This window comes from Solanum tuberosum, unplaced genomic scaffold, assembly GCF_000226075.1.
Source record: "Solanum tuberosum cultivar DM 1-3 516 R44 unplaced genomic scaffold, SolTub_3.0 scf00049, whole genome shotgun sequence".
NCBI lineage: Eukaryota > Viridiplantae > Streptophyta > Magnoliopsida > Solanales > Solanaceae > Solanum > Solanum tuberosum.
Window position 1 is genome coordinate 1,037,261 of NW_006238974.1, and position 10,365 is coordinate 1,047,625.

At 36.2% G+C, this 10,365-nt stretch overlaps 1 protein-coding gene across 1 annotated transcript in view; it reads right to left on the bottom strand.

Moving 5' to 3' along the window:
- Nucleotides 1-10,365, bottom strand: part of LOC107059949 (uncharacterized) — a 21,908-nt gene that overhangs the window by 11,031 nt on the left and 512 nt on the right. The gene's annotated exons all lie outside the window — the stretch shown is intronic.

Consider the following 10,365-nt stretch of genomic DNA (forward strand, 5'->3'; position numbering starts at 1 on the left):
CATCCGGCAACAACTCCTCTTTCAACATTTTCAATAACATTGTAAATGACGCATTACTCCAACGACCCATACTTTTGATGTGAAGCAGTTTAATCAAAGAGGAAAGCTTTGAAGCTTTGGAATTTTGATATAGAGGCTGCTCGAAATCCTTCAATAAGTTGTAAAATCTTTTTGCTTCAACATTTGGTTCCTCCTCAAGTAAATCATCACCATCAGTGTGTGTAGTTCCTCCATTAAGATTAGGATATAAATCCCTCAACGATTCTTATACTTCATCCTCACTATCACATTCTTCTACTTCATCACCATCTTCAGATTCAAATTCAAATTCAGATTCTGACACTGGCTCACCCAAACGTTCTCCATGGTGATACCAAAAAGTATAATTCATAATTATTCCATATACTTGCAACTGTGTCTCAACTGTTTTACGAGTTCCTAAAGTTGTATTGTAACATTTGACACATGGACATCGTATTTCATTTTTCTTCTCCTGTTTTTTTGGAAGGCATAATCCAAAAACTTTTGCACTCTACTAAATAGGTTTCATCGAGCCGATGGTCAACTAGTTGCATCCATTGCTTACTAGGAGCCATAACCTTGACAAGTACATAAAAGTTATATTATAAAAGATAAAGGATAAAAAAAACAACTAAGATCCATAGAACTTGTTATAATAGATGCACGAAACAGAAATGTGTGTTATGATTGATACACCACTGGTTAAAATGCATACTATTTGTTTAAAGGCATTATTCATGGTGTTCTATTTAACTCATTTTAAGATAAGATAGATGGAGTATCTAATTATCTGATAGGGAGGCTTATTGTACAACTCACTCAAATCACATGTGACTTTTTGGATTCCAAAATTGAATGAAATGCATTTTTAACAAAAATAATAGATTGCATTAAGAAACATAAAATACTAACTTATTTTAAAACAATGTTAAGAAACATAAAATACTACTTATTTTTAAAACATGTTAAGAAACATAAAATACTACTTATTTTAAAACATGTTATCTTCAATAGCTTTGTACTTACACAAAATAGTCGCTTCTGATTAAAAAAATTCTTATTGGTAGTCGTTTGTGATTAAAAATTCTTTACTCATAACTAAGTTATCCTAAAGTTAAGAATGACTTAATCGCATCCTCAAACTAATACATAAAGAAAGAATCAAGAAAACTAGTAATAACAAAATTATCAGACATGCAGATGCGCAAATATAAGTATACAATGGTACCTTGATGCGTAACATTAAGTTAAATTTTAGGCTCAACTCCGCAAGACTTGATTCAGATGAAAAACATTCAGTTAATACCACTAAATATACTATATTTTCATAGCCCAAAATTGAATGAAATGCATTTTTTAACAAAAAATAAATAGATTGCATCCGCAAGACTTGATTCAGATGAAAAACATTCAGTTAATACCACTAAATATACTATATTTTCATAGCTGACGTGGCAGCTAATTTCAAATATTACATGTTTCAAAAGATATTCAGGGCCAACTATTCCTCAATCAATGGAATTCAGGTTGTAAAGTATAGAGAAATATTGCACATAACGAGGTTATCGATTTGTTACATTCGTGGATGAAGGTGATCACTTTCACATTATGAATGCGATGAATCAAAGTTTTGCTCCCCTAGGCATAGACACATTAGTTCTACAGCTAACAAGAAGAATGTCGGAGGCCAAACACAGACTTCATATCAAAATGAGGAAGGTTATATGACTATTTTCATTATATGACTGAAAAGAGACTAGATTTTGAAACCATTAACCTATTTGTTGTTAAAAAAGAGGAAGAACAAAGAGAACAGCTTGAATAAAACAATGATAAAACGACATCAATAGAACATATAGAAGAAACACAACAACTCGATCGGAAGAGGAACCAACCTGTAATTCTGTTTCGTGCAAGCTGGGGTGGAATCTATTTTGAACAGAGCAGCAACAATACAAGAACAAAAACGTGATTAGGGCAGAGGAACGTCAAGATTAAGCAGGAAGAACAAAAAGAGTAGCTTGAATACAACAATGAAAAATGACATCAGTACATATAGAAGAAACACAACAACTCGATCGGAAGAGGAACAAACCTGAAATTCTATTTCGAGCAAAGCTGGGTGAAATTTCTTTTTGAGCTGAGCAGCAATACAAGGAAAAAAACACGATTAGGGTATAGGAATGTCAAGATTAAGCAACAACAACAAAAAGAATAGCTAGAATAAAACAATGAAAAAAACGAAATCAATATAACATATAGAACAAACAACAACACGATCGAAAGAGGAACCAACCTAGATTTTTGTTTCGAGCAAAGCTTGGATGGAATTCTATTTTGAGCAGAGCAGCAACGATAACAACAAAAATATGCGATTAGGGCAGAGAAACGTCAAGCTAAAGCAAAAAAAAGTTGAGATTAGGGCAGAGTGACAACCTTGATCAGTTGGAATGGTGATCTTAGAGCTCAAACTAGGGCGACGGGCTGCTGTGTTTTGAGATAAAAGAGACGATGTTTATACCCTTCTGTACGTATACTTTAATTTTTAGCCCTTAAAGTTTTGACTAAAATAAAAGTTTCATTTTTTTTAATATTATAGTACAAAAATGGTGGAAATTTTTTTCCGCTCAAGGCCCTCAATAGATTTTGGGACCAGTGAATTATTTTTTTAAGGACTAGATTTAATACCTTCTCAATAAAATGTTCAAATAAGGACCGAAATATAATCTCCTCCCAATAGATACACTTTTAGAGACGTGATAATTCACTCGTCCCTAAATCTTGGTCTTAAATAAGGCTTTTTCTTATAGTGATGGTGTCACAGTTCAGAATGTGTCAGAATCTTCTTTGGTAGTAGAGCTTAAGGAAAAGAAAAAAAGTGATCCAATCTTGTTTGAACTTAAGGGTGCAGTCCACAATCAGAGAGTGGAGGTTTTCTCCCAAGAGGGAGATGGTGTACTTTGCTATTAGGGTAAATTGTGTGTTCCTGATATGGGTGAATTGAGACAACATATTCTTGCAAAGGCCCATAACTCCAGATATTCTATTCATCCAGGTGCCACTAAGATGTACTGCGATCTGCAGGAAGTCTATTGCTGGAATGGTATGAAAAGAGATATAGCAGACTTTGTGGCTAAGTTCCCCAATTGCCAGCAAGTCAAGGAAGAAGATCAGAAACCAGGAGGTATGACTTAATGGATTGACATTCCTACTTGGAAGTTGGAAGTGATCGATTTGAACTTCAACACAGGTTTACGTCATACTCGCAGACATCATGACTCCATTTGGGGGATTCTTGATATAGGTACTAAGTCTTCTCTCTTTTTGGCGGTCAAGACTACAGATTCGGCGGAGGATTACGCCAAGTTTAACATTAATGAGATTGTGAGGTTGCATGGGGTTCCTTTCTCTATCATCTCAGATAGAGGTCCTCAGTTTACCTCTCATTTCTGGAAGTTATTTCAGAAGGATCTTGGTACGTACATTAACCTTAGTACAACATTTCATCCACAAATGGATGGCCAGGCAGAGTGTACCATTCAGACCTTCGAGAACATGTTGAGAGCTTGTGTGATCAACTTCAAGGGTAGTTGGGATGATCACCTTCCTCTTATTGAGTTCGCCTACAACAATAGTTACCATTCCAGCATTCAGATGGCCCCTTATGAGGCATTGTATAGGCGTATATGTAGATCTCCTGTGGGCTGGTTTGAAGTAGGTGAAACAACCTTGATAGGGACACATTCAGTCCATTATGCTATGGAATAGGTGCAACTCATCAGAGATAGACTTAAGACTGCCCAGAGTCACCAGAAGTCTTATGTAGATGTAAGGAGAAGGGAACTAGAGTTCCAAGCCGATGAGTGGATTTACCTGAAGGTGTCACCTATGAAAGGGGTGATGAGATTTGGCAAGAAAGGGAAGCTTAGTCCTAGATATATAGGCCCTTACAAGATTCTGAAAAGGATTGGTAAAATGGCTTATGAGTTAGAGTTACCAACAGTGCATCCTATTTTCCGCATCTTACTTTTGAAGAAATGTGTGGGTGATCCAGCATCCGTTGTGCCATTAGAGAGTGTGGCCGTGAAAGATATTCTTTCTTATGAGGATGTACCACTTGAGATTCTTGATCGTTAGGTTAGAAGGTTGAGAAACAAAGAAGTCTCTTCAGTCAAGGTTTTGTGGATGAGTCAGTCCGTAGAGGGAGCTACTTGGGAAGCAGAAGCAGCCATGAAGTCCAAGTACCCTCACCTCTTTCCTTTCGATTCCACTACAGCTTGAGGTAATAATTCCTCATCAGTTTTTTCAGTCATTCTTGCGCATATTCAGTCTTATTATTATGGTCCTTCAGTTAGTACTTGCATCTTCAGTCTATTTGCATGTTCTTGGAACTCAGTTCAGTCAGAAAATCAGTTTCTAGTACTTAGTGGTAGAGATTCCAACTCCTTCCCTCCATACTCAGCTAGTTTAGTCTTCATTCGAGGATGAATGTTCCCAAGGGGGAGATAATGTAACACCCCGTATCCAAAAATAAAACTTAATGCTGATTTCCAGAAGTTGTAGGTGCCTCCCACAATTGCCACCCACGCACCATAGGGTGACCCACGGCCTGTGCTGGTGGTCCGTGGTTTGCATCTGCAAACATCCCCAGAAATTCAGACAAAAAACATTCTAATGCATGACCCACATACTGACTTGACGGATCGTGGATCCATCGACGGATTGTCGATCAGTCCGTAGGTCGAGGCCCTCAAAACTTGGTCTCTAAAGTTGATCAACAGATAGACAGACATGACGGATCGTGAATCCATCGATGGGTCATCGATTATTCCATAGGTCGAGACCCTCATAACCTACTCTCTAAAGTCATCGACAGACTGACAGGATGGATCGTTGATCCATCGACAGATCGTCGATCAGTCCGTAGGTCGCTTCAGTAGATTTTAAATCAGGGGTCTTTTGGTCTTTTCCTTTTGCGTTGGACCCCTAAACTACGTCGTTTTAACCATAAACTACGTGGTTTTGGTTAGGTTTAGCCAAGAAACATAACTAGAGGTTACCTAAGTCAAATCATTAATCAAAACTTAGAAAATTAGAGCGTTAGAGGAGAGGAGAACTCAAGAACCCTAGTTCAAGAACACAGCAAAGTGCCATTAGTTCCAGCCCCAAAATCTAAAGATTTCTCCGTGGAATTCGTCACCAGGTATGTGGGATTTCACTAGTGGGTTCCTTTCACCCATTAGGTCCCTAGTATTCAGTCAGTTTCTTGATTCCCTTATTATGACTAGACCTAAGGTTTCTTGAATGTTAGAATTATTGGGTTCTTAGCTGTTAGAATGATCAAAATCAGATTAGTATGTTAATATACAGTTTATTGCATGAATTCCAGAACCCTAGCTATGTATTTCTTTAGTTCTTGAACTACACATGCTAGGTAAGATATTTCAGTTATTCAGTTATACATGCCTCAGTTTTCAATGCATCAATATCAGTTTAATTGTTGCATACTCAGTTTGCATGTTCAGTTTGAGCTATCCAGTAACTTACAGAAATTCAGTCATAATGTGTTACCTAATCTATTGGGAGTGCATAATACCGAGTTGGACTAGGGTTCAACATACCCAAATTGTCCCAGAACTACTAGCCACGTAGGTTGTAAGTCCCCTCTGTGGGCATCAATTCTGTGTTCACACCAGTATGCCTCCATACCTCTGGCAGGGTATATTGGGTCCTCTCGATGGGGCATATACATCGGACTCCACATTTATCTCATGTGGTTTTACTATCGGTTATTAGTAGCTCCCACTGTTTATTGAGATTCTATTTCATTGACCATTTATCAGTATATCCAATATTCAGTTAGCTCAGCATTCAGTATCTATATCATGTTCATATTATATCATTGCTTTATTTCTTTGTTTAGTTTTATGTTATTTCAGCTTTATTCTATCCTGCATGCTCAGTACCTTTCAAGTACTGACACATACTTTGCGCTACATCTTCTCATGATGTAGGTTCAGGTTCTCAGCATTCAGATCACGCTTAGATCAGTTCCCGATCTTCAGTTCATCAACATCAGTGATGAGTCCTCATTCTTCAAGGACTAGTGACATGTTTATCTTTATCGCTTTTAGTCTTTAGTTTCAATTTTGGTAGATCTAGTTGGGGCATTTCCCAACATTTCTAGTCAGTTTAGAGACTTATTTCAGACATAGTTATATTCAGTTTACAATTGAGTTAATATCTTCTCTGTATTAAACTCATCAATTTTCATATCTCTCAGTTATAGTATATGGGTATTCCCCATTTTTTTCGTTTTATGTATGATTATAGCTTCCGTATCAATTTATTATTCAACTTATCTTTAGTATGCTTATGATCATGCCAACAGGGTTAGCTTGGGGTCAATTCTGGTCCTAGGTCCCGTGTCCGCATCTTGGGGGTAGTCTCAGGGCGTGACAAATTGCGTACCGAAACATCTATGCGTAAGACCATTCTATCATGTGGGGAGGGGATAATTTCATTAACCTCGGGTACTTTAGGATAATAATTTCTTTAAGAAAACACTTTGCATTAAGTTGGATCAAATTTTCTTCCTTACGAAAAATATTTTCCATACTATTTTTGATCTTCTTTAGATTCTATTTGTGTACGAGTTTTAAAGTTTCGGGTTTTAATAATTTTATATACATTGTTGCTTTTTACAAAGTTACCCAAAGTTGTTATTCTAAATATTTTAGTAATACAAATTAAAAGAAGTACTAAGATATATATGTATTGAACACTCGATGTTTACTCAAACATCATGCCAAGAAAACATGTAAAAGTCTCACGATAATGACAAGGCAAAGGATCCAACTAAAAATGGTATGTGGGTGTTAATTCGTATTATTCCAAAAAAAATTGAAATTGAATTTTAGACATTTAGTAAAAAAAGAAAAAATCCATGTTATTATTTCCAACCACCCCTCCCCCCATTTGTCTTCTTTTTTCACATTACATGTTTTTCCATTTTCGCAAACATCTATGGTACAATGTAAGAGACCTGTCTTATTTGGGAGTTAGAATTTGTAAATCCATCTTGTTAATTCCTAGTCATATTAACTAAAGAAAAATATACCCCAATAACTATGCACACACCCCTACTACTTGTAGATGTTTTTAGATCTTATTTTTGTTGACTCCCTATGTTTTGCATAATTTTGATGAATTTTTAGTTGTTATCTAAAACCTCCAATTATTGAGAACTCAATTTTCTATTTTGTTCGAATAGTCAAATCACTTGAAGAAGAGTCACATCTACCAATCCTTGTGGTTTGACCCCGACCTCAAAAGTTGCGTTATTATGTTAAATTTGATTGTCTACGCTCTGAAATTTGAAACAAAATTGAGCGTTTATACGGCGTCATTGCCACAGATAGGTTAACGATAATCTTTTACTGATTTTTAAATTTGAACTTGTGTGTTTTTTGTGTTCTTGTTACTTTTTATTTGTGTTGTTGCTTGCCAAAAACATGACAAGATGAATCAATAGGATGACAAATTAATTGTTGGTGATATGGGGTTAGAAAATGAATTCACTGAAAATGAAGCACCCATGGAGATAGGTGTAGTCAAATCAATTTGCCTACCGCCAGAGGTAGGACATGTTGTATTTCAAGTGACAAGTCCAATGCTTCAGATTAAAAAATTAAAGTGCTATTAGGAGGCAAAGTGGTTTTAAAATGGGGAGTATAAGTCAAGAATTGGTTTGATTGAGATTGATTCCTTTCTCATTAACTAGAGACACTACCAGATGGCTTGGAGACCCAGAGGGTCAATCCACCACTTGGGTGGAACTGAAGGCTACTTTTCTTAAGAGATATATTTCCATTTCTCTTGAAGTTGAGTTGAGAGATGAAATGAAAAACTTTCAGCAAAATCTGAAAGAACCACTTTATGAAGTTTGGCTTAGATTTAAAGAATGGGTTGTTAGGTGACCAAGGCATGATTTATTTAAGGTCGTTTTGTTACAATATTTCTTCCAATCTTTGAGTAGTCGAAACAAAGAGATTCTCAAGGGATTTCCAGGTGGATCAATTATGGATCAGTCATTTGATAGAGCTAAGTATTTACTCCAAAGGGTTGTTCGAACAAACTGTAATTGTCACAAAAGGAAAATAGTCACTTGCCGGAGCCTACACTTGCAGACATAGAGGAAAATATAAAGTTAGTACACACAAATGTACTAAGTATGATGACCATGAGAAAACATGATAAAACAGACTATTTTGGTTTGGAAACCATGCATGATACCAATTTCAACATATTTCATGAACATAAGAATAAGAGGCATCAAATACAAGTATTACCAACATTCAAGTCATTATCATCACATTTCCACCAAAGGTGAACTTACCATTCTCCTCATGCTCCTTTAATGTCAAGACACAATACAAGAACTTATACATTAAGCAAGGCATCTCAATCATCTTAGGGTCCCTATATATAATAACCCTAAGACACACTTAAGTAAGATATGCAGTGGCATCCCATACTGCATCTTCACACCACACCTAAGTGTTCCTCTAGGCCACTATAGATAAGACTCCTTACATTTCAACATATCATGCTAAACAACTCTTATCACTAACTCAAGTGAAACATGTTTCATAACGTTTAGTCAACTACAACATACATCATACATACACCATTTCATTTAGATATGTGAGACATACATCATATCATAGAAGAAATACACCATTTCATATAGTCATGTGAGACATACATCATATCATAGAAGACATAAAGGCAACTTTCTTCATTTGTTCATTTAGAACACATTCATTCATTAGGAAGTAAAGATTTTCACTATAGCCCTCTTGAAGCCTACTCGTGCAAATGCATGGAAAGCATCCTATACTACTACCCACGCGTCATAGAACTTCTCAAGAAACCATAATGGGTACCTCACATGATGGGAATAAGCATTTAACCGACATAGACTATTTGTGCTAAATCATAGAATACTGTGTCATGTAACCCCACACCGTAAGAAGGTGATCAACTTTCCTAAGGTCGATCGGTGATTAACCTAATGGATCCACTAGCTATCCTATGTGGTCACATAGTTAAGGGACAAAGAACTTGCTACATGACACCCCACCTCAACTAACGCATGTGCATCCATAACAATGGATTTCTACTAGATACCCCGCCTCAACTATCATGAGAGCATCCATCCCACTCAATGACCTCTCGGTGCTTAGCCTTCATTCCCATAGAGTAGTTCATGTCATTAGTTCATTAAGGAATATAGATTGTTACTAGATAACCCCACCTCAACTAATGTATGGGCATCCATCTCATACTAACATGCGTAAGTCTTTTGGGGATGGAGATTGTTGCTAGATAACCTAGCCTCAACTAACGTATGGGCATCCATCTCTAATGATTGCTACTAGATACCCCGCATCAACTATCATGAGGGCATCCATCTTCTCCCAACATGAGAATAACTTATAGATTCAAACATGAGAATAACCTTTCATATAAGAATCCATTAACATATTTTAGTGAAGAGTTGAGAATAACCTTTCAAATCAACACATAATAACATTCATGATCTTATAACTTCATACATGATTTCATTAAAAAGGAAGAAACTTTCTACATGCAAATATCTTTGTTCATAAGTGTATAATTGAGAATGTCCTTTCAATACTAGCACACTTGCATTCTAGGTATGATTACATTACTTGCATTTAGATCAGACACCACAAACCTCATACCATGTTCATGCATTCATTCTTCATATCATTGTCATGCATACATTCTTTGTTTCTCCACATACCAACAATTATTCATAATTAGGCATGCATAATCATATTACTTCAATAAACTAATTCAATTCAAGCATCTCTTAATCACTTGGTTGAACAATCCACAAACCCACTTATTAGGGCACCATTGAAGACTTTAGGAAAACATGGGTTGTCTGAGAGTTTTCTTCATAAAACCATAATCAACATCAATACAATCACATTACTTCATAATAAAGCCACTTAAAACAATTGAAGGTTGAACCCATGTTGAAGAGTGAAAGATCTAGGTTTTGATGTGTTGCAAGTTTTGAAAAACACTTTTATAGGACTATAGGGTGAGAGCTAACCCTAGATAAAGAGCCTCCATACATTTGTCTTATAAAATCCACAACAAATTTGAGGAGGAGCGACCTTGAAATCGCCAAACCCTAGCCTCAATAGCTCCCTTCTTTTTCTTCTCTAATGGAGGGTTTCTAGTGAGTGAAATATTTGAGAGGAGTGTAGCGACTCGGAAAAAAAATGATAGGTTAAGCAAGAGCCT